Source organism: Pinus tabuliformis, chromosome 7, assembly GCF_031772625.1.
Source record: "Pinus tabuliformis cultivar Carrire ecotype Pingquan chromosome 7, CPIR1, whole genome shotgun sequence".
In the NCBI taxonomy this organism is placed as follows: Eukaryota; Viridiplantae; Streptophyta; class Pinopsida; order Pinales; family Pinaceae; genus Pinus; species Pinus tabuliformis.
Genome location: NC_142293.1, coordinates 382,545,261 through 382,571,036, shown reverse-complemented (window position 1 = coordinate 382,571,036; position 25,776 = coordinate 382,545,261).

The window sequence follows — 25,776 nt, the reverse complement described above, 5'->3', positions numbered from 1 at the left end:
CAATTTAAGAAGCCATGCTAAGTAGAGATGCTAAATCAACAATAAACAAATGCCACTATCTAAGCTAAAGAAGTAAAAAGCATCAAACAATACTAATGTGCAAGTAAAGAAACTAAACTAACTTTGTTTTCACTTTTCTGGTCTTTTTAGGCAAAAGCAAGTATGTAAATAAAATGTTCTTGTTGATGTAACAGGTGGATTGAAGGTGTTTGAGGATTGCTAGAAGGTCTAGGAGCACTCAGGAGTCAATATCCAAGATAAGATATGGCTAGATTCACTCAATGTGTTTAGGAGAATTTCAATGAAAAAAGATGAAAAACTAGTGAGGGTGATGGTGAAGACAAGGGATAGCTGAGGTGGTGTTGAAGCCTGAAAAATCGGGTCTACAACAAGGGGATACCCACCCAGTCCAGACCTTGGTTAGTAGCTCCTTTTCCGTTTGGTATAGTGGGTTCGACTGGGGATATGGGACCAGTTTCCCAATTTATGTGTGTGTGTGTTGAGAATTGATATTTCCTTCCTAATAATTTCTAAGTAAAATGCTTTTATTCTGAATCTAATGCAATTGTATTCTAATGAACAGATATATATAATTCTAAAACTAACCCGGGATTTAATCTTTCAGTTATGCGATCTAAAATAATTTCTAATGGGAATTGGTAATAAAGATCATTCAATTGCTATGAGAAAAGAATTCAATAAAGATAAACCGTTTCGTATAAAAAGTTAGATGAAACAATTGTGAAAAACATATCGCATAATAAGTCACTCATATATTAAGCATAAATAAATGGCTATCACCATACAGAAGTGCCAAAAGATAACTTAAGCATTCAAGCATTCATACATAAATAATTGAACATGAATATCACCTTAACACATAAGCAGGAATCGTTAAGAGATAAAAGTTCCATTTATAACGAGTTCTACTCATGAGCTCTAGCAATAATTATTTATCTCTTCTTAATTCAACATTTACTAAGAGTACAAAAATGAAATTTTAGTAGCAGATATTAAACACAGATATCAATAAATCTTGTTCCATTCATTCATCAAAACCTCCTTGGAGGGTGCAGAAGTGCATGTTCTGAGGACAAGTTTTTGACAAATTTTAGGACCATTCTCTAAATGCATGAGAAGGGTTTAAATACTACTAGCTAAATCTAAAAATAGTTTATTACAAAAATATAGGAGGAGGTTTAAATGACCATCCTCATTCCAGGCAAAAATTAAAGAAAAACTAAAACTAAAATTGGCAATTAACTATCTATGTATCTGTTCCTTGTAGTCCAAAGCATCTAGCATTGGCTTGAGGAGAGTTGGCTGGCTGACCTCCGACTTTAGCTGTCTTGCGAAAATGGAATCGGCAAGTGTTGGCACCCTCTTCTCGACAAAGTTAGTGATACATTTGAGAGTCTTGCACTGGCTGTGTGGTTTTACCAAGTATGTCCAGTAAGAATCCCAATTCAACTTGGTTAACCTTTTGATAGATTCTACTCTTTCTTAAGCCTTTTGTCTCCAGCTTGTCTGTAGATGCTGTACATTTGGTAGAAATCCTGGAGTGGTCTCTGATATGAGATTTTCCCTATGTAAATTTTCATTGACACAGTCGATGACATTATTTGCTGTTGTGGCTGCTTCTTCTGCCGCTTGTTCTACTTTCCTAATCTATGCATCCCACTTATTAAAAAGAATTTCTTTGTGGGCTTCATTGATTATGGGTGTGCTTTCCTTTTTCCCTTCCTCTGATTCCTACCAAACCAAATATTCATTAACTCTTTTAATATTTAAATCATACTCATGTCGAAAGTCCACGACTTGATTAGTAATTATGTTGCTTATCTCGCAATAAGAGTTCCACTACGATATTCTTTGGCACGATGTTTCTTGCTACTGTAGGAGTTGATCATTTAAGGAAATGGATTCTATGACAAACTCTATAAGCTTAGGATCATCCTTATGCATCTCTTGCATAGCCTGTAACTGTTTTTCTCTTTCGGCCAAACTGTTATGGTATCCTAGCTGCATTTGCTAAAAGTCCTGCTGTAATTTTTCTAGCTTTTTCTCTGCTTCGCTGTTGACGCTGGCTTGGTGTAGCTGTTGCTGCAAAATCTGTATTTGATCCTATTTTTCTTTCAATAATTGTTGTACCTCGGATGCTTTATCAATGGTTGCAGAAGCATATGCTCCTGCGATCTAAGATAATTTAGTGAGATTTTCAGTAGGGTCAGTGGTAGGATCTTGCCAAAGGATGTCTAATTGTTCTGCGTCAGGGGAGAGCACACTTTCCAATTTCCTTTTCTTTCTTTGTCTTCTCACCACCGCCTTATGTTGCGGACTATAAAATACATCGAGAGGAGGAATTTCCTCTATTTTGAGCATAATTTCAGAAGATGGGGTAATGGGAATATGCTCCATTTCTGGGACATTGCTGATTGTTCCAGTGACTATATCATCCACTGTCTACACATTACTCTCAGGTGTATTTGTGCTCTACCCCTCAGTATTGATTAATTCATTGAATGTCTCCCATTCTTTATCCAGCTCTATTCTAGCTGGTGGTGGCTGGATGATGAGAGGGGGAGGATTTACTTGTGGAGTGGTCAAAACCTGTTGTTCTGGGCACTCCTTAGACTGGGCAATATCCCTTACTGACCCTTTGATTTTATTATGGTCACTCTCAGACCTCTTAGAGTGTTCTAGTGTTTCTCTCCCAGACTTATATCTAGACCCATCTATGCCTCAACTTCCACTGAAACTGATGTTGGGAGTTGGCTCCCTCATTGGTTCCAAGCGTAATTTATCCAAAGGGATATTATCTAACCTCGTTTCTCTGTACATTTTGAACTCTTGAAATTCTATTGGAGGAAATTTCATTTGGGCCGAATGCAGAACTTGTTTAAGTGTACTTTTCTGCTAAAATGTATCATAAAAAAGATCATCTTCTTTAGAAAACACTTTTATTTTTACTGCGGTAGTGAAATTCTTAATGATATCATAAGGGTCGAATTGTCTTCTTGGAAATTTTAACAATCATAGACACAACATGTTGTTTACTTCTTTGAATGCATGAACTAAATCAAATAGTGAAAAGGCCCCACAGGCCACAGGAAATTGCGGCCAAATGGCCTTCTTCTTGTCCTTCAGCTCTTTACTCATACCTCTTACTCCGCAGGTCTGGTAGGCAATCTCTCGTGCCAGTAGTTTATCAAGGACATATAAAGGTAGGACATGAGGGGAAGCGAGACTTTCGAATACTCTAACATAGGTGAAAAGTTCTTCTCCAAACCATCTCACAACAGGGAGCATATCAACCTCCACTTCGGGAGAAAATCTTGGAGCGTCTTTATTATACAACATTTTGTACAGAGGTAGCATGACTCCATGACAAATCTTGTAAAAGTACGGAATGAACTTGGAATCCCATAATTCCTTGTGATAAACATGAATGGGTAAGGGGTCCTGAGTAGTCCATTTCCAACCCATTAGGGGAAACCTGGAAACGTAACAAATTTCATCCATCACATAAGCAGATAAGCAGAAAGGGGGACAAATCCTCTTAGTAGTTCTTTTGGACTGATAATTCAAAATGGCTATGGCTAAATTGTCGAACAATAGCTTAGCCCAATCCACAATAGTAGCATTAGTGGCGGCATCTAATAATGGTAGCCATTCAAATGAAAATTTGTTAACGTCGGGCGTTCCAAAAAGTCTACAGAGCATAGCAGCAGAAAAGCAATACGGAGAGGCTAGAGAACTAGTACTATACATACCATGCTTAACCTTTTTTAGTGGTTTGTCCCTTCTCAACCAGTTCTTGGTGCATTCTACCAAATCTTCATTTTCTTTAGCGAACTTCTCCATGAACTATTTGTTATAAGTCACCTGTGGCTCTGGTAGATGATACATGAGCCTCAAATCTTGTGGAGTGAATGAACCAATGAGTCATTGGCTCTGAGCCTTAAACTATCTATTTGTTATCTCAGGACTATCCAGTACCCATTTGACCATGTCTGTGTATGGAAGAATCTTAGGCCTTGCCGCTATCCGATGCAAGAACGAGCATGCTAGTTCTGTAATTGATGCCTCATATGACCTGCGTGAGTCTGCAGTAGTTGTAACCTCCATTACTCTGGGATTTTCTTCCTCGAGTAGGCTGTGCATGCCTTCCCAAGTAGTAATGCTGGCATCTCTGTTACAGGTGGTGTCTGTGTATAAGGGCGTCATTTCTTTGTCTTTAGAACTCAGAGCTTTTCCCTTCTTTCCCATAATATTCTGAACACTACTATGTATACCTCTCTGTTTTTTGCTCCTACAATTTGCAAATGAGGAAAGAGTAATGATAAGAAAAAGGTGACGAGAAAGCTTTAAATGCCGAAATCATATAAAATATATCACCCTACATGAAATGGCCCTTCGATCAGATCAAAACCATATTTCATTAATGATTACCAACAAACTAACTAAATTGATATTAACGCGCATAACTGGGCATTGGTTTATGGAAAAAACTTTTTCGAACGACGAGCCCTACAGATCTGCGATAAGGTGATTTTGCAATTTGCTTCGCAATATCGCAGATCGCAATATTGTTGATCCATTGTGTGTGACAATCATTTATTGCCATATGTTTTCTGTGAAATGCGATTTGCGAGATGTGCCATCGCATATCGGCGGTTTGAGGTATTTCACTTTGAGGCACATTGAAAACTGCGATGCGATGAATTTCTTTTGTGCATGATCTTGCATCACGATTTCGCAAATCTTAGGATTCTATTTATAGGGAAAGCATCTATTTACCTTTTTGCGACGCGACGTTTTTATTGAGAGAACAGTTTTATTCGAACTTATCATAAAACTTAAGTCTTTTTTGATTTTTTGGGTATTCTCCTCAGTTTATGATAGTAAGATTTATTCAAAAAAGGAATATAAGCACTAAAAAAATTTGGATAAGGGTCCCCACTTATTTAGTATTAGTGATAAAACTAAATAAGAAAGGGGGTTGTTGCTGGCCACAACAATTGGCGATTCACTTGGAAGAACCAGTTATCTCTGCTTTTCTTTTGAATTTCCTAAACTTCCAAAATAGAAGGATTTTTAGAGAATGAAACTTTATTATAGAAAGATAAAGTAAACCATGCTTTCAACTGTTATTGATAGTTTGTTTCTTCGATGTTAACTTTGGTTATTTACTTCCTAGAGCTAGTTATTGTATTTACATCAGTCACTACTTGGTTTATAAAGATAAAAATAAAGCCTTCTTTGTAAATCAATTTTAAATATGCTCATTTGTCGTAGGTAGAGCCTCTGCTACCGACAGGCGTTTATAGCCTCGATAGGGTTACCTGTTACCTTGCAATGATCATGTATCCTACTTGGAGAAATATACGATTTTCAAAGGGAAATCCATATCCACACTTATTGTTTTTATTTTCTTTTAACCCTTAAAGAGCAATGCCTTGGTTTGGTAGCCAAATTATGACAATGCCATTCACTTGATTCATAACTTTGCTGAACAAGCTGGCTCGTGATGAGACCCCTTGTCTTTTGATTGCAACAATCTCGAGTCATTGCCCTATTCTGGTATGCAGTTTTAGCAAAGTTAGCAAGCTATAATATCTTTGATCATAATAAGTCGGCTCGTGATGAGACCTCTTATTCTTTAAGTTAAAGTGTATTGCTGGATTATTCCTTGAAGCTCGTAATTCCTTAGGTGGGGAGGAAGTCATTGTTTCCTTAAGAATAGCTCTGGATGACAATGGTAGAGTTTTTGGAAAGAGCTTTTCTACAAAGAATCTTCGTTTTGTTATTGATGCTTTTCATTTGACTGATATATAACAAATTCCCACTAAAAGTCGCTTTTTATCAAAATTTACAAGGTTGAAACTAGTATCATTTTTAGGCTCATAGCCTTTGACTGTATCTGTCAATAATAATGACCAATTTTCCAAATCAGTCCTGTTTATACAAGTGAAAAAAACAAAATCTAAAAGAAATTCTAGTCTCTTTCATGAATTTCAAATGTAACCATTTACAACTGTTTTTATTATCAAAAATAAAGAAAAAACTAATTTACAAAAATAGAAGAATGATCTCCTATGGAAAGTATTTTTTTAGGATCTGCCCGTTAACAGGTAAAGATTCTCTTTTTCCTATTAAATCCTGCAACATAAAAGTAGATTGACCTACGATTTCTGCAATTTGGAAAGGACCAAGCCACATTTGTTGAAATTTTGTATTTTTTCCCTTTTCCTCGTGAGCCTTATCCCATTTTAAAACTAGATCTCCAATCTGAAAGTCCTTTCTGGATATCATGTTTGAATCAAAAGAAGCTTTTACTAATGCTTGGTGATGAGCATAAGTTATTTCAGGCTGTTCTCATTGCTCTTCTAGCTTAAGGATTTGCAGTTGCCTTAGTTGTAAGGAATAATTTGGTGTTTCATCAATAGATTGAACTAAGGCCGAAGAGGGAATCACTAGATGAGTTGGAAGGACCTCTTCCTTCCCATAAACTAAATTAAAGGGAGAAGTTCCAATGGAGGCTTTTTGCGTTATTTGATCTACCCATAGAACATATATTAAGGATTTGTGCCAATTCTTATGAGTTTGATCAATGGTTCGCTTGATGATTCTGATTAAGTTTTTATTTGTTGATTCAGCTAATCCATTCCCCTGTGGGTAATAAATGGCAAAGTATTTAAGCTTAAAACCTCTTTTGAGCACAAATTCAGTCATAGCATTGCCAGAAAAATACGATGCATTATCAAACATTAAAGCAAAGGGTAAACCAAACCTGGTGATTATGAGATGATCTATGAAATCAATGATGTGTTTGGCATTAGCTATCCTGAGAGGAACTGCTTATACCCATTTAGTAAAATAATTTGTAGCTGTAAGGATATACCTATGTTGTTTAGAATAGTGAGGAACGATCTCACCTATTATATCCAATCCCCATTGATCAAAGGGTTGATCGATATTGACTGGTTGCAAGGGCAATGACGATTTCTTTTGTCTCCCAGCAGCAGTTTGACAAAATTGACATTTTCTTACATAGCTATGCGCATCTTTGAATAGTGTAGGCCAATAGTACCCTACGCGCAAGATTTTATGTGTTGTAGTATCTCCAGCATAATGTCCACCTGCTAGTCCATTGTGGAGCTCCTGCAACACCTTTTCAGCTTTAGATTTCTCGAGACATCGAAGGAGAACATATTCATAATTCATCCTAAAAATTACATCATTTACGAGTTGATATTGCTTAGCCTTCAACCTTAGGGCTCTTTTATTTGTATAATCGAGGTTTGAAGGAGCATATCCATTCTTTAGATAAAATATGATATCAGCGTATAATGATTCAATATCATTTAGGCATACCTCATATGTTTGTATTTCTGCAAATGGTATTTTGGAAATAAGCGATGCTTCAGCCAACGTTTTGCAAAAGCCTTGACCTTTTACAATATTTGTTGGTTTAATTTCAACGTCATATTCTTATAAGGCAGTAACCCAATTGGCTCGTTTCTCACCCACATTCTTATGTACTAAGAAATTTGTTACCGCTAGAAACGATACTATGATTTTTGTATGGGTTTTAAGTAGAAAGGATCTGAAATGCTTGATTTCTTTGAAAACAGCATAAGCTTGTTTCTCGACATCAGAATAATCTAATTCAACCTCTTGCAGATTTGAACTGAAAAAGGAAATTGGGGCTTCCGCCTTATCTTGATTTTCTTGAGTGAGTATCGCAGCATATGATCTACCATAGGAAAATGTGTACAAAATCAAAGGATTGGAAAAAATTGGAGTTGCTAATGATGGAGCATTTACGATCGCTTGTTTAATCAGATTGAATGCTTCATATTCCTCTTGGCCCCATTTGAAGATTGAATTCTTTTTAATCATTGCTTGTAAGGGAGATACGATCCTTGAAAAATTTGGAAAAAATATCTTTACAAAATTAATCTAGGCAAGGATTGCATAGCTTTATTATTGTGAGGTAAGGGTATTTTGGAAATCTCCTTGATTCTGCTGAGATCAATATGGATTCTAGATTTTGACACTATAAATCCAAGAAGTTTTCCTTCACTTAATGCAAAAAAGGACTTTTTTGGGTTAAGTGAAATTCCATACCTTTGGCAACGTTGGAAGATATGTTTTAAATCTCTGAGAAGATTACCTCGTTTTTTGGAATATACAGTTATATCATCCAAGTAGATTACTACTAATTTGTTTACTAATCCCTTAAATGCGATGTCCATGGCCCTTTGAAATGTGGCGCCACCGTTGATCAGACCGAAAGGCATCTTATGATATGCATAAGTACCCCATTTGGTTCTAAACGTGGTCTTTAATTAATCATTGGGATGGACCAAAAATTGGTTGTAGCTGAAAAAACCATCCAGGAAGGACATTAATTCTGATTCTGCAACTGCTTGTAATATTTGCTCCATAGGAGGCAAAGGAAAATTATCTTTTTGGCAGGCTTTGTTAAGATTTCGAAAGTCAATGCAAATTCTAATGTCTTCGTTTTTCTTTCTAACGAGAACCATATTGGAAACCCATCTAGAATGTCGAACGGGAAAAATGATTTTGGCTTTCAATAATTTATTGAGCTTAGACTTAATCTAGTTCTACAAATTAGGATGTATCTTTCTCAACTTTTGTTGGATAGGTTTTTCATTATTTATCATTGGGATAGTATGCTGAATGATAGAAGTTTCATAAGTCTTAAGTTCATCGTAGTTCTAGGCAAAGACACTTTTGTACTGTTTCAGGAGACGAACGTATGCCACTCTTTCTTCAGGGGCTAGGCCAAGACATAGGTTGATATTTTGTAGCTTGGTATCACTTCCTAGATTTACTAATTCATAGTTCATAGTTGAACTTTAAAGTTTTGAATTGGTAGACCTTTTGAATCGGTCTTTCAAATCATATAGGTCTTCCAATTTGACTACTGATTTTGGCATAGTGTTATTAGTGCTATCTTGTTGCAACTATTTGTCATGTTGGTCTTCATCTATTATCTGATTAGTGTAAGATACCTCAGATGTGAGGAAGCTTACAATATCAAGATCATCGTTGAAAATTCTCCAATCGGTAATTTTATCAGGAATCGAGGGTCTAAAGATCAATTCGATTGAGAATCTATCTAGGCTATAGTCTTCTGAGGGAATGAGCTTAGAAGATACGTTTGCCAAGAGGTCAGCACTAGCATTTTCGAGTCTGGGAATTGATGAAATATTGAATTCTATAAAATGTTTAGTCAGATCTTGTACTAAAGATTGATAATGCTTTAAATGACCTGATAGACAATATATAGTGTTTCGTACCTGTCTAATTACAATTTCAGTATCTCCAAAGACTTGTAGATACTTGATATCTAATCTGATTGCTTTGTATAATCCTTGGACTAGAGCCTCGTATTCTGCAGTATTATTGGTGCAATTGAACTCAAGTCTACAAGTTAGCATAGTTTTGTTTCCACCTGGACTAACTAATACGCATCCTGCTCCTGCTCCAATGTTAGACTTAGAACCGTCAAAAAATAACTTCCAAAATAAAGATTTATTTACAGGACTATCTATAAAATTAACAAATTTAGAACTATCTGTTTGAGAAAAAATTTCTACTTGAGATAAAATAGAATGTTCTAAGTAAGGCAAAGTATGAGAATTAAAATTTCCTAAGAAAGAGTCGACAAAATAGTTGCCAATTATGTTGTTGCTGTATGCTACAGGTTCATTTTCTCTTTCCAATTTTGTTACTATGTATTTTTGATGTCTTTCTCACTCGACCTTTATCTGATTTGGTTTACCATTGTAAGGGAGCCACATATGCGACTAGTTGGTTGCAAAATATCCATGAAGTTTTTCATACCAATCTCTGCTAAGAATTAAGCCATAAAATTATAGAATGTCTGCAACTAAAATATCGATAACTTGACATACCTTTGGATTAGATGACAGCCTTATGGTAACCTGATTTAGCTCACCAATCACTTCAACCTCCAACCGGTCCAGCTAAACTATGCGTACTGTAGATTTTTGAGGTCGAACATTCAACTTTGCACATGTTGATTTAGGTAAGATATTAGATGAAGCTCCTGAATCAACTAAACAATTATGCAAGTTTTTGTTGAAAACTTCATAAGTAAGAAGAAATGGGGGAGTATGAGATCTTGACCTTCCTCCAATTAGAGCGATATCATTTGGATCGACTTTACTAGTCTCATTAGTTGGAGGTCTTCCCATCTCGTGAGAAGCTTGCGAGATTACAGCGGCGGCTAGAGGTGTAACTAGTATTGTGTGTAACTCTTTCAAAAGTAGCTTTTGTTGATGTTTTAACTTTCTCAATTCATAAAAAGTAATGTTAGCCCTAGTCTTCTTCCTGTCTTCTATGATATTATACTCCATCTCATAAAAAACAATCAATGTTTTAGATGGACTTGGTGAATCTGTTTGGACTGGGCTTGTTTGAGTCGCTTTGGGTGACATTTTCTTACCTGTGACTTTATCTTTAGACATTGAGCTTGCGCTCTTTGGCTTAGGAGTAGGTTGTGGAGGATCGAGTTGATTTCTACTTCTAGTACTAACTGGCAATGCCTCTTGATCCTCTTCATCTCAGAGGATGAAATCCTACATTCCCTATACTTCTACAACTTCTTCTTCATCGGTAGGCTCTTCATTAGAAATTTCCTCTTCTTCTTCTTCTGATTCAGCATTTGTGATAGCATTGGCAGGCTTTTGAATCAGTTGAATGATTTCTTCTATAAGACTTGTAAGGATTTTTAGAAGAAGTCTCTGCTACTTGTTTCTTAATGCCAACCATTTCGTTAGACATGGTTTTCAAAACTTTCTACAATCCTTCTAAATCAAATGGGTCTTTCGATTAAATTTTCTTTGGATATTCTTTAAAAGTAACCTTCTCAGATTTTCGTTCATCAACAACGTTTTTCTTTTCTAAGGCTATGATATGTTTCTCTACTACTATTGCTTCCTTCATATTGTCAGCTAAGTTGTTTTGTTAGCCCTATCAACGAAGATTGCTATGTTTGATAGTAGAGCAGATATGTACCATTCACTTCGAACTTCTTTGCTAGGCTTGGAAGCAGTAGGAATCTTGTTCAAAAGTTTATTGAAACGCAAGTTAAAATCTTTGATAGGTTCCCTTGATTCAGCCCTAAGGTTAGACAGGTCATTGATCAGTGTCATAGTAGACCTATCATCACCGAACTTAGTCAAGAATTGTTCTTGGTAAATATCCCAACTAGTGATAGATCCAGATGGTAATGAGAAATACCATGATCCGGCTGCTCCTTGCAAAGTGTAAGGAAAGAGCCGAATAACAGTTTCTTCATTAGCGACCCCATTGAGATTTATAGATAACATAAAGTTGTTTATGTATTCTTCTGCTAGCATGCCTTCTTCAGGATTAAACTTAGGTAGCCATTTTTTAGGATGGGCAGGTATTTGACTCAAGGGCGCGGGCATTAAGACTGCCCCTGGGTTATTCCATGGAGTTTGTACCATCATTGAACTACTAATAGAGGAAAGTGCAGAAGATGATTCTTGCGGTTGATAAGATGAGGATATTACAGTTCCAGATGATTGAGAAGCAGATGTTGAAGTTCCAGTGGTCTGGTGGACAATAATTTGAAGTGGAGGGGTGGATGGTTGACTTCATGGTGGAGAAGTTGAGATGGATGATGATGATGAAAGAGTCTCACTATCAGACCCTTTAGGTGATTTCCTTACTCTTTTCCTTGTAGGTAGAGGTAATTCAGTTGGTTCACTTTTCACTCTGTAATCTGGTAAGAGGATGAGAAGGGTTATATTGTGAAGTCACACTACCTTGAGACTTTTCAAATTTTTGGGGTCATATAGAAAATCGTTGAAGTTTATGGATCAAAGATTCAACTTCAGGAGGTTCAATGGTAGATTTCTCTTAAATGTTCAGGTTTGTGGCAGTGGTTGTTGTTTTATCGACTTCTCGCTCAAGATTTAAAGATTCTAAATGCGATGGAGAAGTCGGGGGAGATGGTGAGGGCAATTTACTCTCAGAATGGTATTTAGATTTAGATTTACTTGCCATTCATATTTTGAGGCCCTCCTTCTAGCACCAAATATGATGAAGCTCCAAAAATTGGGTCTACAACAAGGGGGATACCCACCCGGTCTGGACCTTGGTTAGCAGCTCCTTTTCCATTTGGTATAATGGGTCCGATTGGGGATATGGGACCAGTTTCCCAATTTATGTGTGTGTGTGTGTGTTGAGAATTGATATTTCCTTCCTAATAATTTCTAAGTAAAATGCTTTTATTCTAAATATAATGCAATTATATTCTAATGAACAAAAATATCTAATTCTAAAACTAACCTGGGATTTAATCTTTCAGTTATGCGATTTAAAATAATTTCTAATGGAAATTGGTAATAAATATCATTCAATTGTTATGAGAAAAGAATTCAATAAAGAAACAGTTCCGTATAAAAAGTTAGACGAAACAATTGAGAAAAACATATCGCATAATAAGTCACTCATATATTAAGCATAAATAAATGGCTATCACCATATAGAAGTGCCAAATGATAACTCAAGCATTCAAGCATTCATACATAAATAACTGAACATGAATATCACCTTAACACATAAGCAGGAATCATTAAGAGATAAAAGTACCATTTATAACGAGTTCTACTCATGAGCTCCAACAATAATGATTTATCTCTTCTTTTTTCAACGTCTACTAAGAGTAAAAAAGTGAAATTTCAATAGCAGATATTAAACATAGATATCAATAAATCTTGTTCCTTTCATTCATCAAAACCTCCTTGGAGGGTGCAGAAGTGCATGTTCTGAGGACACGTTTTTGACAAATTTCAGGACCCTTCTCTAAATGCATGAGAAGGGTTTAAATACTAATAGCTAAATCTAAAAATAGTTTATTACAAAAATATAGGAGGCGGTTTAAATGACCGTCCTCATTCCAGGAAAAAATTAAAGAAAAACTAAAACTAAAACTGAATCTAAAACTAAAACTGGCAATTAACTATCTATGTATCTGTTCCTTGTAGTCACAAGCATCTAGCATTGGCTTGAGGAGAGTTGGCTGGCCAACCTCCGACTTTAGCTATCCTGCGAAAATAGAATCGGCAAGTGTTGGCGCCATCTTCTTGGCAGAGTTAGTGATACATTTGAGAGTCATGCACTGGCTGTGTGGTTTTACCAAGTACGTCCAGTAAGAATCCCAATTCAACTTGGTTAACCTTTTGATGGATTCTGCTCTTTCTTGAGCCTTTTGTCTCCAGCTTGTCTATAGATGTTGTATATTTGGTAGAAATCCTGGAGTGTTTTCTGATATGAGATTTGCCCTGTGTAAATTTTTATTGACACAGTCGATGACATTATTTGCTACTGTGGCTGCTCCTTCTGCCGCTTGTTCTGCTTTCCTGATCTATGCATCCAAATTATTAAAAAGCATTTCTTTGTGGGCTTCATTGATTATGGGTGCGCTTGCCTTTTTCCCTTCCTCTGATTCCTGCCAAATCAAATATTTAGTAGCTCTTTTATCAATTAAATTGTACTCATGTCGTAAGTCCATGACTTGATTAGTAATTCTGTCACTTATCTCGCAATAAGAGTTCCACTGCGATATTATTTGACACAATGTTTCTTATTGCCGCAGGAGTTGATCATTTAAGGAAATGGATTCTGTGAAAATTTGTATAAGCTTAGGATCATCCTTATGCATCTCTTGCATAACCTGTAACTATTTTTCTCTTTCGGCCAAACTGTTCTGGTATCCTAGCTGCATTTGTTGAAAGTCTTGTTGTAATTTTTCTAGCTTTTTCTCTGCTTCGCTGTTGATGCTGGCTTGGTGTAGCTGTTGCTGCAAAATCTATATTTGATCCTCTTTTTCTTTCAATAATTTTTGTACCTCAGATGCTTTATCAATGGTTGCAGAAGCATATGCTCCTGCGATCTGAGATAATTTAGTGAGATTTTCAGTAGGGTCAGTGGTAGGATCTTGCCAAAGGATGTCTAATTGCTCTGCATCAGGGGAGAGCATGCTTTCCAATTTCCTTTTCTTTCTTTGTCTTCTCACCACTGCCTTATGCTACGGACTATAAAATACATCAAGAGGAGGAATTTCCTCTATTTTGAGCATAATTTCAAAAGATGGGGTAATGGGAATATGTTCCATTTTTGGGACATTGCTGATTGTTCCAGTGACTATATCATCCACTGTCTGCACATTACTCTCAGGTGTCTTTGTGCTCTGCCCCTCAGTATTGATTAAGTCATTGAATGTCTCCCATTCTTTATCCAACTCTGTTCTAACTGGTGGTGGTTGGATGATGAGAGGGGGAGGATTTACCTGTGGAGTGGTCAAAACCTGTTGTTCTGGGCGCTCCTTAGATTGGGTAGTATCCCTTACTGACCCTTCGCTTTTATTATGGTCACTCTCAGACCTCTTGGAGTGTTCTGGTGTTTCTCTCCCAGACTTAGATCTAGACCTGTCTGTGCCTAAACTTCCACTGAGACTGATGCTGGGAGTTGGCTCCCTTACTGGTTCCAAGCGTAATTTATCCAAAGGGATATTAGCTAACCTCCTTTCTCTGTACATTTTGAACTCTTGAAATTCTGCTGGAGGAAATTGCATTTGGGCCGAATGCAGAACTTCTTTAAGTGTACTTTTCTACTGAAATGTATCATCAAAAAGATCATCTTCTTTAGAAAACACTTTTATTTTGACTGCAGTAGTGAAATTCTTAATGATATCATAAGGGTCGAATTGTCTTCCTGGAAATTTGAACAATTGTAGACACAACATGTTGTCTACTTCTTTGAATGCATGACCTAAATCAAATAGTGAAAAGGCCCCACAAGCCACAAGAAATTGCAGCCAAATGGCCTTCTTCTTGTCCTTCAGCTCTTTACTCATACCTCCTACTTCGCAGGTCTGGTAGGAAATCTCTCATGCCAGTAGTTTATCTGGGACATATAAAGGTAGGACATGAGGGGAAGTGAGACTTCCGAATACTCTAACATGGGTGAAAAGTTCTTCTCTGAACCATCTCGCGACAGGGAGCATATCGACCTCCACTTCGAGAGAAAATCTTGGAGCGTCTTTATTATACAACATTTTGTACATAGGTAACATGACTCCATGAAAAATCTTGTAAAAGTACGTAATGAACTTGTAATCCCATAATTTCTTGTGATAAACATGAATTGGTAAGGGGTCCTGAGTAGTCCATTTCCAACTCATTAGGGGAAACTTAGAAACATAACAAATTGCATCCATCACATATGCAGATAAGTAGAAAGGGGGATAAATCCTCGGAGTAGTTCTTTTGGACTGATAATTCAAAATGGCTGTGACTAAATTGTCGAACAATATCTTAGCCCAATCCACAACAGTAGCATTAGTGGCGGCATATAATAATGGTAGCCATTCAGATGAAAATTTGTTAACATCAGGCTTTTCAAAAAGTCTACAGAGCATAGCAGCAACAAAGCAATACGGAGAGGTGAGAGAACTAGTATTATACATACCATGCTTATCCTTTTTTAGTGGTTCATCCCTTCTCAATCAGTCCTTGGTGCATTCTGCCAAATCTTCATTTTCTTTAGTGAACTTCTCCATGAATTGTTTGTTATAAGTCACTTGTGGCTCTGGTAGATGATACATGAGCCTCAAATCTTGTGGAGTGAATGAACCAATGAGTCCTTGGCTCTGAGTCTTAAACTGTCTATTTGTTATCTCAACACTATCCAGTACCCATTTGACCATGTCCATGTATGGAAGAATCTTAGGCCTCACCGCTATCCAGTGCAAGAATGAGCATGCTAGTTCTGTAATTGACGCCTCAGATGACCTGCATGAGTCTGTCGTAGCTGTAACCTCCATTATAGTTGTAACCTCCATTACTCTGGTATTTTCTTCCTCGAGTAGGTTGTGCATGCCTTCCCAAGTAGTAACGCCAACATCTCTATTACAGGTGGTGTCTGTGTATAAGTGTGTCATTTCTTTTTCTTCAGAACTCAGAGCTTTTCCCTTCTTTCCCATAATATTCTGAACACTACTATGTATACCTCTCTATTTTTCGCTCCTGCAATTTGTAAATGAGGAAAGATTAATGATAAAAAGAAGGTGAAGGGAAAGCTTTAAATGCCAAAATCATAAAAAATATATCACCCTACGTGAAATGGCCCTTCGATCAGATCAAAACCATATTTCATAATGATTACCAACTAACTCATTAAATTGACATTAACGCACATAACTGAGCATCGGTTTATGGAAAAACCTTTTTCGAATGACAAGTCCTGCAGATCTGTGATAAGGTGATTTTGCAATTTGCTTCACAATATCACAGATCACAATATTGTTGATCCGTTGCGTGTGACAATCATTTATTACCATATGTTTTCTGCGAAATCGGATTTGCGAGACGCGCCATCGCATATCGGCGGTTTGAGGTATTTCACTTTAAGTGATACTTGAGGTACATTGAAAACTGTAATGCAATGAATTTCTTCTTTGCGTGACCTCGCATCGCGATTTTGCAAATCTTAGGATTCTATTTATAAGAAAGCATCTATTTACCTTTATGCGATGCAACGTTTTTATTGAGATAACAGTTTTATTCGAACATATCATAAAACTTAAGTCTTTTTTTTATTTTTTGGGTATTCTCCTAAGTTTATGATAGTAAGATTTATTCGAAAAAGGAATATAAGCACTAAAAAAATTTGGATAAGGGTCCCCACTTATTTAGTATTAGTGATAAAACTAAATAAGAAGGGGGGTTGTTGCTAGCCACAATAGGTGAATGAAGTGAAAGGGGGATGTTGGCAATGAAGTCTTGGTCTCCTCATAAAGCCCCTACTCTGCATAAAACGTGTGTGTCTTCCAAAAAAACTATGCAACAAGATACATTTTCATATACTAGAAAAGCGTGAATCAACTGCATATATTATGCATGAAGAAATTTCACTGAAGGGAATGAAAGCATAAGTTAGATATTATTGAAAAAATGGAGATGGAAAAAGATGACAATGAAATCTTCCTTGCAACATTAACCAAATACTGAATTAAAGACAACAAACTCCAAAGCTCATAAAAGAACTAGAAATTTGTGTTTTTGGGGCTGCTTAAGGGTCCATTCCTCAAGTCATGCTCCCAGAGGGAGGAAGTGAGGTCGAGACACCTGATGACAACATTGTGGCGATCCTTTTTCTCCTTGCTAACCTGCTACTTGAAAGAAGGCACAAATGGAAGCAAACTATCACACAACCAATCTAATCTACACTACTTGTAATGGAAATGAATCTAATAAGAAAATTAACAATTTAGCTATGAATTTACACTAAGAATACATGTACAATAAATAGGAGCCTTGATTGCTAGGGTTGGGCCCTAACCCAAGAGCTTTAGCCCTTTGAGTTAACTTAGTGCTAGCTCAAAACAAAACTCATTCTTATTACCAAAACAACAGATTACATCAAAAGAACTGTCACAAGTCTTGCAGCTCGAAAATAGAGTAGAGTTTTACAATGAAAATATGAATCCTACTGAGTTCCTAGGCCTATCTACATATACATCTAAATTCTACAATGAGTTCCTTAAAATTAGGGAGGCTCACCTCCCAAACTCGAGATAAACTGGTGCTTTGTCTCTCACTTGCTCGGCTGCCTTCTAGTCCTCATGATTTGGCTGTTTGTACTCCGAGATGATGGAGGAGTATTCGAATGGAGGGGTAGTAAATGAGGAGGATTTACCTCCTATAATCCCTCTCCCTTGTCCCATTTGATTTTTGACCTTGGTCTTTGCCAAAGTTCCTTGATTCTCTCCTTTAATCATGCATTAAATGCACATTAGACCGCAAAGAAAAATATCCAACTTTAACTCATCTCATAAACAAAATATAATAAAAAGCATGCAATAAGTTATGAGAATAGTTGGTTTGACTAATCTAGGAGGTGAATTAAGGCCCATATAATTACCTGATGATGAGGCTAATCATCACTTCCCTACTGAAAGTGTTGCTCATCCTCTAAGCAACTTAGTCAATATCCATATCCTTCATGGATCTGGTAGCCTCTCTGACATCCCATGCCTCTGTTGTGATATCGTATTCTTGTTCATAGAAGCATGCTTTCTTTTGTACCTCTTCCTACAGCCTATTTTCTTGTTCTTCTTTTCTCCCTTCTAGCATCCCTAAGAGTAGTGGTGGACTAAGTTTTAGGCCTATCTAATTGACCTTCAACCTTTGCATAGATTGCTTATACTTAGGTGTCATGTTGAGTTCCTCTCTCAAACTTTGAGGGGAGTGATATTCTTTTATATTTAAGCTGTATGGAAAGTTGTTCCATCTCCTCAGGCAATCATGTATACTATCATCTCCTAGCAGGCTAAACATGTCCTCAAAATGTGAAATTGCTTGCTCTTGGGTAGCAAGATATCTAGGTGCCAGCTGAGGATCATTTTCAATCCAATTATGGGTACTGATGAGGGCCATGGGAATTGATTTTTCAACTCTAATCAAAAGAGGTTCATATTTCTCTCTTGCCAATATCCTTTTCATCTCTACAACTCTTGACTCCTCATGGTTCATGCATGATTCCAAAGCCATTAATTGTAGATTTCCTAGCTTGGCATTAGGGTCCCATAAATTCATGTCTATGAGGGCCATGTTGTGCAAATAAAACTCGACCATTTTGGCCCTATCCTCTAGTGTACTTTGATCACAAAGACCAATAAATTGCATGTAGTCCTGAAATGGCATTGTTTCCCTCTGTGCTAGTGTCTTAATTTGAAACTGCAGCCATTGTTCTTTGAGGTAAATAGAATAGGATTTAGCTAGCATCCTACACTGGATTGCCTCCAAGGAAAGGTTGGCCATACATGCTAATTGTTTCCTTCTTTCCTATAGTTTTCCCCTCAGCCATGCATTTTATTTCTCTAGTTGATCTCTCATTATAGCTTCTCTGTCCCTCAAGCCACTTAGCTCTCTGCCCATTTCTTTTCATTTCTCTTCCATGTGCCCAATGTCTTCCACCCCCTTTGATTTTGCGATCTGAATCCATCGCTAATTTCTGGCCCTCTCCTTCTCAAGCTCGAAGAACAGTGGGATCGCAAATTTTTGAGGTATGACCCTACCTCCTTCAGTAAACCGTTAATAGGTGTCTAGGTTAGGTTGGGGGCTAGGTTCTTTTGTCTTTGGGTCCTCCTCTTTAGCTTCTTGCTGCTTCCCTACCTTCCTTTCCAATTTCTGTCTCTCCTGTAGATTCAACATAGTATCCTGTAGGATTGTTTTTGCTTCTTGTAGATTTTGTTGTGGATCCTGTAGAATTGCCTTACCCTTTGAGGAAGTTGATCTAGTAGTAGGCCTCCTCACATAGGTGATAGGGGACTTAGGGAAAGGCAGTTTGCCTTTTGTGTAGGGGAATCTTCAATCACAATAGGAATTTTGGTTGATGTTTCTGGCTTCCCCTGTCTTATTCTTGTGCTCTTTCTTGTCCTGAAATATAGTGGGGTCTGCCTCTGCCTTTTTCATTTTTTCTTGATTGTGGTGTTGAGAGAAGTGAGGGCAGCTTCTTCCTCTCTCCCAGTGGCCTCTGGAGACACCCTTGGTGACTCCTCCTTTTTTTTATGTCCCCTCTGTTCTATTTCCTTCTTCCTCCATGTCTTTACTCTCTTCTTCTTCTTGTAGATCTTCATCATCTCTATCGATTTACTCCTTAATTTCCTCCTCTTTTTTCTTCATCATCCTCCTTCTCTTCTCCCTCTTCTTATTCATCTTCATCATGTTCCTCTGTGTCATCTCCTTCTTCATCCATCTCATCCTGATCTTCTTCTGTATCTTCCTCTTCCTGTTTTACTTCCTCTTCACTGACACTAGGACTAACATCATAAGTGAGAGCCTCGATGTCATCCTCTGATGGCATGTCTCTAAAAAGTGACCATGTTATAGGAGTTCTGAGATTTTGGAGGGTATCTTCTATGAGGATCCTAATCAACCCATGGTGAGCTAATTGTTGGAAATTCCCCTCTTTCACTTTGATGCTTGAGTCAATGAGTGATTGAAGCAAGAAATATGGTATGCTGAGCCTTTTGTGAGGGGGTGTTTCTGCTCCAAATCTTAATTCTTCAAGAATCCTGAAATGATAGGCATAGAAAATAGTATACCTACCCTCACATGAGATGTATTTGATTAGTTGGTATCCTACCTCATACCATGGATATGGCAGACTTTCCCTCGTTACTCCATTTTTTTCCTCAGTGGGTTCCTCACCGTCTAAAAAGAATTTTCTTTTGGCAACCTGGCTATTTCCTTTGTCTTATTTTCTCCATGGTATTCCTAGGGGAAGTGTGGTGAATCTGCTGATGAGTTGAGAGGTGATATCTATAATGATGCCCCTTATTACAATAGTGGCATGGATTCTGGTGTGTGGAGTGAGGGATAGAGAAAATTCTTGAGCCACCTAATCATCATACCCTCTAAATTTTTCGAGAAACACCATCCAATTATGCCTTGTGAAGATTTCAAGCACTTGGGGGTGTTGTTGGATTCTCACAGTGTTTGTGGGATCTCTCCTATTAAACCCTCCTGTAATCTTGTTGGTGAAGCTTGAGGAGAGAAGGAGAGGGTCAAAACAATTTTTCAAATGCAGGAGCAAAACAGAGATGATTGTGTATTTAATTCCCTTCGCACAGTTGCTAAATTCACTCAAATTTAGAGTATCCTTGGTTCATTTACTTACAAAGGGGAATGCAATTTCAGAATCTACCTCTTTATACTTTTTGATGTGGCCAACTCCTATGATATCCCTTCTGAACTCTTCTCTGCCAATCTTGTAGACAGTCTCTGTGTATCCTATAGATAGTCTCTGTGTACCCTATAGGAATTCTTGTGCATGCTCCTATAGGAATTCTTGTGTAGTGATCGATGGATCTTTGCTTCCAGTGGGTTTCCTGGGTTATGAGAGCGACCTTAGTGAGGGAGTTTTGAGGAGGTGAAATGCATGAATGCATGGGAATGATGGTTTGTTTCCTCTTATGGTGATTCAGGGTGAGGTGGTGTGCTGGCAGCAAAGGTACGTTGCCATTTTTGGACCATTGGTCCCCACTACCACCTCATCATTTCCCACTCCTCGTAATCAGCTCCCACCTTGTAGATCTATAGTTTAACTTCTTTTTGTCCTACTCCTGCTCTGTCTTTGAGTTGAATATAGCCACATGTGAGAGGACACCCGGTTGTGCATGTGTGACTGAACGAAGGTGGCCAACTTAACTGACCACATTTTCAATTATAAACCAACTATCTCATAACTGTTACAATTTTTGACTACATGATGCATATGAGAGAGTGAGTGGGATACTTACCTATGGTTTCAATGCTATGCTGCAGTTGTCGAAGACCAAAGGTGCTGCTGTGTATATTTTTTGCATGCCATTCTTCTTCCTCCTCTTGTTGTCTGCTAATGGCTTCTCTATTTTTGCAGGTACTTGTGGTTGAAGATCTGATGCTGCTACTTTGGAGTTCCTGGATCATCATGGTAAAGACTTGTTGTTGGTGTGATTGGTATTTGGTGGGATAGGTTGCTACAAGAGTTCCTACATGATGTCCTGTAGTTGCTTCTCCCTCAAAACTCTTAAATTGTTTTTCTTGTTGGGGCTGTGAGGATGGTGAAATGTATGGAAACAAAGAGTGGGAGTGTGGAGAGCAAAGGATACTCAGGTGATGCTCTTTACTCCTCTCTGTTTCCTTTTCTTTTTTTTTGAAGACTATATAAAAACTCTTGAAACTGATCTTTTTTGAATGGTGAGTGCAGGGATGATGATGGTGGACAAGGTGAGGTGCTAGATCATGAAGAGGGTGAATTTTAGGGACCTAAAAAGTCCATCATTTGCCTTCGGATTGCTTCCTATAGGATTTCTAGGTCACTGTAATTCCTATAGGATCATCCTGTAGGTTTTCAGGGGATCCTGTAGGAATACAAGGGATCCTGTAGAAAACATAGTCTTTGTATAAACTGAAGCAATGGAGTGGAAAAATGATAAAAATGATGGAGGGATGCATGGGAATGAGTGAAAAAAATAAATATGTGAGTGGCAGGGGTCTACCTGGGATCCTATTTTTCTCCTTAACTATCCTTCTTGCCCACCTGCAAATGGAAATTTCATGATTATATATATATATATATATATATATATATATATATATATATATATATATATTTGAAAAACAACTAGGCTGCCTCAGAGAGGTTTTCACCCTAGCTGTTTGCCTTAGGCGCCTCAAGAAAAAATTTCACCAGAGTCCTTATTCCTTTTTCCTTTTTCTCAGTGATTTGATGAGGGAGGAGCTGGAACTTGCTCCACTATCATCACTATTTTATTGATATCATCAACGAACTCTTGTTTTGATAAAGGTCTCTTGTAAATTTTCAATCTGTGTCCATTAACAAGCAAAGGAATGACTTCTTCATCTATGGTTCTGATTTGCAATGAACCATTATCATGGCATCTTTCCACAACATAAGGGTCGAACCATCTTGTCCTTAACTTGCCCTTGAAGTCTTTATACCTAGAATCATATAACAATGCCCAATCACCTTCCTGAAATTTCTTCTCCTTGATATTTTTATCATGCCAGATCTTCCTATGAAGTTGAAATACCTCTATATGTAGGAGGGCTTGCATTTTGAATTCATCCAAACCATTCAATTGGAACAATCTCTCTTTCTACGCACTCCTAAGATCCAAATCTAGTTGAGTTGCCATACTTAATGTGTTATATTCAAATCCAATGGACAAAAAGGCCTTTTTCCCATAGACCAACTCATAGGCTGTGAATCCAGTTGTGGTCTTCCATGTGGTATTATAGTCCCAAGTCGCCTCAAATAGTCTTTCTACCCAATCCTTCCTGTTGTTGCTCACCACCTTGGTTAAGATGCCCTCCAGTGCTCTGTTGATCACCTCCACTTGCCCGTTATCTTGTGGATGATAGGGAGTGGAGGTCCTATGCTTGATATTCTGATGGCTAAGCAAGTCTTCAATCATGTTGGAGGTAAACTGGTTGCCTTGGTCTATGACCAGCTCTCTAGGGTACCCAAATTTGTATAATACATTCTCCCTTAGGAGCTCCGCCACCTTCTCTTCCTTTGTTGCCTTAGTTGCCTTGATTTTAGCCCACTTAGTCAAATAATCAATGCAGATAATAATGTGCTGTTTTTGCTTTGAAGGAGGGTCAATAAGCCCAATGAAGTCCATGCCCCACTTGTCAAATGGCTCGAAAGTCACTTGAGGTTGCAAAGGCATTTCATCTCTTGGAGTAGGCCTTCCCATCCTTTGGCATCGATCACACTAACTAATGTATTTTTTCACATCCTGATGAAGAGTGGGCCAATAATAGCCTACTTGTAACACTTTGAATGTTATCCTCTTTGCTACAAAGTGACCTCCATAAGGCCCATCATGATAGGTCATAAGGATGTCAAAGAATTCCTCTTCCCTGCCACACCTTCCCAAGATTTGATCTGGGCCAAGTTTGAAAAGATTGCCCCCAATCCAAGTGAAGGGGGCGCTTTTCCTAATTATCTTGCTCTTTTATTTGGAGGACAAGTTTGGTGGGAACTGTGCTGATACCAAATAGTTTGAGATATTAACAAACCATGGAGAGAGAACTGAAATAGCAAATATATGCTCGTCCAATAACTGGTCATCCACCATTCCTTCTTTGCCTGCAGGAAAATTTACCCTAGATAAAAAGTTAGCCACAACATTTTCCTTACCAGGCTTATCAACAATGGTTAGATCAAATTGCTGTAATAAAAGTAACCATCTTATAATTCAAGCATTCACATCTAGTTTTTTCATTAAATATTTGATTGCAGCATGGTCAATATCCACAAATGTTTGATATCTTGTAATGTAATGCCTAAATTTTTTTAATGAATGCACAACATGCAGGAGTTCATTTTCAGTCACTGTATAATTTAGTTCAGCCTTTGATAAGTTCTTACTGATAAAATAGATAGCATAAGGCAATTTTTCATCTATCTGGCCTAGGGCTACTCCTATGGCTTTGTGTGAGGCATCAGCATGAATATGAAAGGGGAGGGGCCAGTTTAGGTCTCGAAGAATTGGTGTAGTGGTTAACTTATCCTTTAGGATGTCTAAGGCCTCTTGATAGCTTTTTGACCATATAAACTCAAAATATTTGGCCAACAAACCAAATAAAGGAGAGGCCAACTTGCTAAAGTCCTTTATGAGCCTTCGGTAGTAGCCAGCTAACCCTAGGAAACTTTTGACACCTCTATGATTTTGAGGAGGTGGGACCCTTTGGATGATAGCTATTTTGTTTGGGTCCACCTGCCGTCCTTGCTGAGATATTGAATGACCTAGCATGGTCCCTACATTCATTAAGAGTTCACATTTTTTAGGACTAAGAGACAACTTCATTTCAATGCATTTGTGCAGTACTTTGCCTAGGTTAGATAGGGCTTTTTGAAAATCACAGCCATAAGGTGTAAAATCATCCATATAAATATCCATCGCATCATGGACTAATTCGGAAAAAATACTAAAGACTGCTCTCTCGAAAGTGGCAAGAGCATTGCATAGGCTAAAAGGAAGGATCCTATAGGCAAAATTACCCCAAGGACAGGTCAATGTGGTCCTATGTCTTCTCGGTAGATCTACATTTGTTTGTACCCACTGAATCCATCTAGGAAAGAAAAAAACCTTTTCCCTGTGAGGCCATCTAGCACTTGGTCAATGAAGGGTAGAGGAAAATGATCCTTCTTTGTGGCTTTGTTCAACTCCCTATAATTGACACAAATCCTCCACTTACAATTTTTCTTGGGAACTAACACCAAAGGATAGACCCACTCACTATCGGAGATAGGGTAAATGAATCCTGCATGTAGCAGTTTTTGTAGTTCTTCTTTGACTATATCTTTAAGAGCTGGATTCATCCTCCTTTGTGGTTTCTGGACCAGCTTGCAACCTTCTTTCATGTACATGTGGTGAGTACACACTGAGGGGTGTACTCCCTTCATTTCCTTGTAACTCCAAGTGAAGGCTTCTAGATTTTCCTTTAACATGTTGCATAGCTTCTCCTCTTCAAGAGTAGAAAGAGATGGATTGATTTTCAAGGTCCGCCCTAGGCCAAATTCTATGGTTTTGACATAGAGTGGGTTGGAATCAACCAAACATAAGTCAATTAGATGATTGTTCTCGGTTTCCTTTACTGATTCTTCTAAAGGTAATCAACCAAGAGTTGGACTTTGGAGTAGGTGTTCAATCAAGTCATCCTCATCTTGTTTTCCTCCTCCCATGGTTGCCTCCAAAGCATAAATTTGGGCGGAATAAACTTCATCTTCTTCCTCCTCCTCCAACCATAAAGGTAAGTCATGCTCTAGACAAGGTTGAGCACGAGGGTATAGGACGAACTGCTTGGACATATACCCATTCTTGATGGTCATATTCCCAGCGCTGCAGCTAATGTAAGCATCGTTCATGGCCAACCATGGACTCCCAAGGATGAGAGGATAACCAGTAAGCTTAGCCTTAGGCTGGAGAACTAGGAAATATGCAAGGCACTCCCAAGAGTCAATAGAGACCATCACATCCTCCATAATTTCCTTAGGGGTTACTGTGGAATGGTCTACAAGTTGTAGAACTGTTGTGGTCTTCCTCAATGAACCTTGGAGGTTGAGCTTGAGCATGGTGTCCTTAGTCATCACATTAATGGCAGC